This window comes from Elephas maximus, chromosome 5 (assembly GCF_024166365.1).
Source record: "Elephas maximus indicus isolate mEleMax1 chromosome 5, mEleMax1 primary haplotype, whole genome shotgun sequence".
NCBI lineage: Eukaryota > Metazoa > Chordata > Mammalia > Proboscidea > Elephantidae > Elephas > Elephas maximus.
Genome location: NC_064823.1, coordinates 52,363,089 through 52,370,235, shown reverse-complemented (window position 1 = coordinate 52,370,235; position 7,147 = coordinate 52,363,089). Strand labels below are relative to the sequence as shown.

General features: G+C 38.4%; 1 pseudogene; it reads left to right on the top strand.

Moving 5' to 3' along the window:
* The first annotated feature begins 1,251 nt into the window (after window positions 1–1,251).
* LOC126077538 (60S ribosomal protein L10-like) lies at window positions 1,252–6,594 on the top strand (annotated as a pseudogene).
* The last annotated feature ends 553 nt before the right edge of the window (window positions 6,595–7,147 follow it).

Genomic DNA, 7,147 nt, shown 5'->3' with positions numbered 1-7,147 from the left:
AATGACTTGGCATTTTTCTTCCATTATGATGTATTAATCACTAGTGCAACATGCTGGTTATGAGAAAAGGTACACAAATTGTATTCATGCGTTCTCAGTTTACGGTCTAAACTCACACTGAACTTTGACAAAATTTTGGAGTCAGTGTTAGGAGAAGTGTATTTTTATTGACTGCGGGCAGCAAATTATTGAGCACCCAGTGGAATGAGTCAGCAGCATTCTATTTACTCTGAGAAAACAAAATAACAGATTTACTTTGAATAAATACGATTCTGTTTACTCTGTGACAAATATGTATTGAAAAAAATGTTTTTGAGAAATTCTAGAATCACGTGATCTATCGTTGAAAATAGAGTTCTTTCTTACACAAGAGATGGGATTTTTTTTTTTTTGTACTATGGAACCTGATCCTTGATATGTTAAACAGTAAATTTCCTTTGGTCCCTATTTTAGTCATTTCCTATATTCCATGAACAGGATATGGGAGGAGTGGCTGTTTCCCATTTATCTAATCTATCTCTAACTCTTATCTCTAACCTTGGAAACTAATGGTTAGATTCAACTCCATTCTTGCTTACAGGCTGAGAAACAGGAACCATTCAGCCACTGCAACCACCCACTCTATTTTCCTGATGAGGAGTCATCTTCTCCAGATAGCAGTAAAGGGCTGTAGGGAAAAAATCTGTGTCACCCATTCAAAAATACTTGAAAGGTCTTTAACATGAGTAAAGAGGCACTGTAATAGACTGCTCATGACTACCAATAGCTTGAAAGTGGCATTATGCCAATATGATTTTTTCTATCATAAAAATTATCTTCTTTTATGCAGTGAAATTTTAAATGCTAAATGTTTAACTAATAATACTATAATAAGAACAATCTGCTTTCCTTTATGTATGAGGGTGACATTATTGATCTTGTAACATTAGTCCTGTACTTGGTTGGTTGGTGGTATTGTTAGGTGCTGTCAAGCTGATTTCAACTCATAGCAACCACATGTGACAGAGTCAAACTGCTTCATAGGGTTTTCTAGGCTGTACTCTTTATGGGGGAGCACCGGTGGCACAGTGGTTAAGAGCTCAGCTGCTAACCTAAATGTTGCCAATCCAAATCCACCAGCCGCTCCTTGAAAACCTTACGGGGTTGTCCTATAGGGTCGATATGAGTCAGAATCAACCCGACAGTGACTTTTTTTTGTTGTTGTTGTTTGTTTTTAATCTTTGTGGGAGCAGATTGCCAGGTGTTCCTACCATGGAGCCTCTAGGTAGGTTCGAACTGCCAGTCTTTCAGTTAGCAGCCAAGAACTTAACAGTTGTGCCGCCAGGGCATGGGTTATTGTTTACTAATTAGAAAAGTTTGGAATTTTCTATTCATTATAATAAAAATAGGAAAGAAAAGGGGATTTAAAAAATATATATCTCAACATGTAAAGATCTGGAAGAAAAGTGTAAAAAGTAATTTGTAATTTTACGCTAATTACTTGTGTTCCATACAAATAGAATAATAAAATAAGGACCAAAAACATAACTATTTTTAGGGTCAAAAGGCCTGGGAAAGCACTGCTGCGTTTGCCAGTGGTCTGTGGACAGCGAAACGTTTTGCTCTTTGCAGGTGAGGAGATGCGCTTTTTTACTTTCTTCACCAGTTATGTGGCATCATGTCATCCCAGAAGAGTTGCCTCTTGGGAACACTAGTAATTAGCATGGGATATTGGGAGTTTGCTTTACTTGCTCATAGAAATAATTTAACTCTGGATATTTGTCCCAAGATATAAACCGGAAGAAAGAAATTACGAACAAATAGGCCTTTGGAAATGTAATAATGGTAAAGAAATGCTGTTACAGGTAATTCTTCCAGTTTTGTAAGCTTTGCTAAGAATTCTCATTCATTTTCTACTTGCTTAAGAAGCAATTGTCTTACACATTTTCTGAGTTTTGGATTGTAGAAGTTACTTTAAAATATTACTTACGGACGAGAAAATGCCCACGTATAACCTTGAAATAAACTGATTTAATGATAAAAAGCTCCCCATTCCCAAACTGAAATGACAAAAATTACTTCTGATTAATTGGTCTTGGAAATCCACAGCCTTTTGGACACAGTGTGAGCTTGGGTTGTGGTTTGACCCTTCGTTCTCTATCTTCTGCTCTGGGAGGGAGCCAGAAAAGTCACATGTCTGTAAGGTTGTAGGAGGCAAAAGAAATGCAAATGAGGTTATGTTTTTAAACTTTTTTGGCCCTTTGAAAAATGAAATATCATTGGATTTGCATTTGGAATTAAAATCCAAAAGACTATGGAAGACAATTGTTTTGTAAGCAAATGTAAACTGAAAAGCTTACAAAAGTAAAGCATTCCTCAGTGAAATAACCTAGTAAAATAATATTTTAATCAAGGAACAGCCATAAAGGGTGCCTTTTGACATACTGCTGCCAAGAGGGGTCTTCTTTCACCTCATGAAGAGATGGTCTTACTGTAAGACATTCTTAACAATTAGAGATTGTGGGTAGAGAAGCCAAGGTTGATACTCCCTCCCTCCTCTTGTGACGCTAAGTCTCATAGAAGAGTCAGCTCCTCTTCAGGCAGAAAAGAATCTCCTGGGTAAGATCTTTTAACGAGTCTAGATGGTTCCTTAATGTTTTAAATCCCCATGCAGATCTCATCAAAACTCCATTAGCAGGTTACTGGTAACTGATTCCATACGCTCTCTTTCTTTTACAATTAAATATTTGTCTCTATTAAACAATAGGAGTATTTTATAATAATTTATTCTCATCAACTTTTAATTAATCATTTTTTAATTTTTCATTAATCATCTAATTACTTTTAATGTGTTGTGACACTCAACTCCCATTCTTTTGATCTCATTTTGGTGTCACAGGCTTTCCAACCAGAGAGAATGCACCATCCAATAATGTACACGTGTCTATTATATTTCTCCATGGAAATTGAAAGATTTACCAGCTGGTTTGTCAATCGAATAGTGTTGGTCACTGAGGTTGGTGTTGAACTGTGAATGCAGGAGATGTAAAGGGAGGCAGTTTTCAGGACTGGCAGTCTGGGAGGAAGGGGCCAAATGGGTAGTTTGCAAAGCTATGAGGTAGTTTTCCTTCCTTCTCATTTCTATACCCAAACTATCAGGCTGAGGAAATCAAACTGGTGGTAGTAACTAGAAGCAAAATATTGTTATATTTTATGTAATAATATTATAATATTAAATATAATAATATTATTAATATTACTGAAGGTTCTAAAGGCCATAGTTATTTGGTAGAGAAGTTGTAAAATGGCATAAAGATACAAGCACCTTCATTCAGCAGCTTTCCTATTTAATACTTTTTGATGCATGTGTAAAAATTTGTGACACTTGATTTTTCCTTCGGAACTGGCTGTAAAACAGAAACAGCAGTAGACTTCTTATCCTTGGTTTGTGACTGCAAATTCTGGGTAGAGAAAGTTATTTCACCCAACTCACAAAACCTGCTGCAATTGTGAAAACAGCCTTTTGGAAAGTCTTGACTGTTTTTTCTTTCCTTTTCTCTACACTTATTTCTATTGAAAATAAGATGTTTAAGACATGATTCAAGTGAGCAACTGTGTATGAGAGGACAAGGGCACTTCATGTGAGCCACAGACAGAGCTAGGACCATAGAAAAACACCAGTTTCATTGTTTTTGTCCAGAACAGATCAATTCAGAAGCTAGTTTTAATTCACTGCTGCTTCCAAAGGAATTCAACCCAAATGCTGTATTTGCAGGATGTTAATTATCTGAGCTTAATCCCAATTAAGGAGACCTGGTGGTGCAGTGGTTATAGTGGTTGGCTGCTCACCGAAAGGTCAGTGGTTCAAACCTACCAGCCTGCAGGAGAAAGATGTGGCAGTCTGCCTCCATAAAGATTTACAGCCTTGGAAACCCAAGACGGTCACTATGAGTCAGAATTGACTTGACAGCAGTGGATATGGTTTGGTTTTGGTTTAAATCACAATTAAGTCAGAAATTCCAGTATGACTACTCCCATAGCAACCTTAGTTCTGACCTCTTATGCGTAAAGATTATTCCAGGACACAGGGTCTCTCATTACATGGTTATATAATAAAGTATCTCAATTACTCGGAAAATGCTCAATTAATGTGGCAACCGTTTTGAATTTGTGTAGCTGACTTCATATATCTTTCCTTCTGTTTTAAAGGAAAGGAGAAAGAAAAAAGGAAGAAGGGAGGGAGGGAGGGAGGGAGGGAAGGAGGGAAGGAGGGAAGGAGGGAAGGAAGGAAGGAAGGAAGGAAGGAAGGAAGGAAGGAAGGAAGGAAGGAAGGAAGGAAGGAAGGAAGGAAGGAAGGAAGGAAGGAAGGAAGGAAGGAAGGAAGGAAGGAAGGAAGGAAGGAAGGAAGGAAGGAAGGAAGGAAGGAAGGAAGGAAGGAAGGAAGGAAGGAAGGAAGGAAGGAGAGAGAGGGAGAGAGGGAAAGAGGAAGGAAGGAAGAAAGAAAGAAATGTAGGTATCATCCAAGCATAGGAAGATTACTTTCAAATCTAGGAGAGCTTTTCAACATGCATAAAGGTGGTTTATGGTTTCTCTTTTAGTTGACTTTTCACATTAAACATTTCTCTACTTTCTTCTCTGTAAATGCAGCCCTTACACACTTTGGAAAAAGACTCCAATTTAAGTATAACTATACCAGAAGGATGTTTATCTGTGTTTTGTTGACAATGCAAAGGCTTCCAATTGCATGGATAATACAAATTATGGGTAACATTGCAATTAATGGGAATTCTAGCACACTTAATTTTGCTCATGTGGAACAAAGACCAAGTGGCAATCATTCAGACAGAACAAGGGGATACTGAATGCCTTAAAATCAGGAAAGGTGTGCATCAGGGTTGTATTCTTTCACCAAACTTATTCAGTCTATATGCTGAGCAAATAACCCAAGAAGTGGGACTATATGAAGAACTTAACATCAGGATTGGAAGAAGACTAGCAAGTTGTGATATGCAGATGACACAACTTTGCCTGCTGAAAGCAAGTGGTGTTGAAGTACTTGATAAAGATCAAAGACTACAGCCTTCAGTACGGATTGCATCCCAACATAAAGAAAACAAAAATCCTCACAACTGGACCAATAGGCAACATCATGATAAATGGAGAAAATGTTGAAGTTGTCAAGGATTTCATTTTATGTGGACCCACAATCAATGCCCATGGAAGCAAGCAGTCAAAAAATCAAATGACTTATTACATTGGGCAAATCTGGTGCAAAAGATCCCTTTAAAGTGTTAAAAAGCAAAAATGCCACCTTGGGGACTAAAGTGCACCTGATTCAAGCCATGGTATTTTCAATCTCCTCACATGCGTGAGAAAGCTAGACCACGAATATGGAAGACTGAAGAATTCATGCATTTGAATTACGATGTCAAAGAATATTGAATACACCGTGTACAGCCAGAAGAACAACAAATCTGTCTTAGACGTACAGCCAGAATGCTCCTTTAGAATCAAGGATGGCAAGACTTCGTCTCATATTCTTTGGACATATTATCAGAAGGGACCAGTTCCTGGAGGAGGACATCATGCTTGGTAGAGGGTCAGCAAAACAGAGGAAGACCTCAGTAAGGTGGATTGATACATTGGCTGCACAATGGACTCAAACAGAGCAATGATTGTGAGAATTGCACAGGCCTAGGTGGTGTTTCATTGTGTTATATATGGTTGCTCTGAGTCAGAACAAACTCGATGGCACCTAACAACAAGAAATTAAGTCAAGTAATTAAGGAAAATATTTTCTTCTTACATTATTATTTTTAAATATTTTGAATTCTGAATATATTCAGAAAACATCAATAAAAACAAGAGAAATAGCCAGGCTAGTACTGTGCCCTTGCTGTCCCCTTCCCCTGGTTCAAGTCCTGTTCTCGTGTTCTATTCCAGCTTTTTCTGCTTTGTTGCATCCACAAAGATCCTGGCATTGCCATGGGCTGCCACCCCACCTGGTGTTACCCTGTATTGTAAGAACAAGCCCTACCCAAAATCCTGCTTCTGCTGAGGTGTTCCTGATGCCGAGATCCGCATCTTTGACCTGGGTCAGAAGAAGGCAAAAGTGGATGAGTTCCTGCTCTGTGGCCACATGGTGTCTGATGAATATAAGCAGATCTTCCCAGAAGCCCTGGAGGCTGCCCATATTTGTGCCATCAAGTACATGATGAAAAGTTGTGGCAAAGATGGCTTTCACATCTAGTGTGCTCCATCCCTTCCATGTCATCTGCATTAATAAGATGTCCTGCGCTGGGGCTGAGAGGCTCCAGACAGGTATGCGAGGTGGCTTTGGAAAATTCCAGCGTATAGTAGCCAGGGGTCCACATTGGCCAAGTCATAATGTCCATCTTCACAAAGCTTCAAAACAAGGAGCATATCATTGAGGCCAAATTTAAGTTCCCTGGATGCTGGAAAACCTACATCTTCAAGAACTGGGGCTTTACCAAGTTTAATGCTAATGAATTTGAAGACATGATGGCTGAAAAGTGCCTCATCACAGATGGTTGGGGAGTCAAATATATCTCCAATTATGGCCCCTTGGACAAGTGGTGGGCCCTGCATTCATGAGGGCCTTGGTAGCACTGCTCCATCTCACTTTTGCCTACCAATAAATTGACCTTCCTGTCTCTATGTTGCCCACCAATAAATTGAACTTCCTATCAAAAGAAGGTGGGAGGGAGGGAGGGATATTTAATTTCTACAACATCAGTAAAGGTGGATCATGATTTACAGAGAAATTATGAGAAAATTAAGTACTCAGTATTCTAATTTCACTTATATTTTCATTTTAGTCACTTCTCTCTGAATCAGAAAAAGATAGCCTCATTTGAATGAAAATTATATACGCTGATTTCTTATGTATATTTTTATTCCACACTGTCAACAGTCTTAGTGTGTATAATGATGTACAGCTTGGAACCAGGCAGATCTGAGTGGAAATCACAATTAATCCCCTTGATAAGTGTGTATACTTCTTTTCACCTAAGTTTTCCCATATGTAAAATGGGGTAATAACACACACCTCTCTGTGATTTGACTGGAAGTTATGAAATAGTGGAAGTAAGACATTAAACAAAGGCTTACACATAGTAAATTCTCAATACTTAGTATTTTCTTCTAG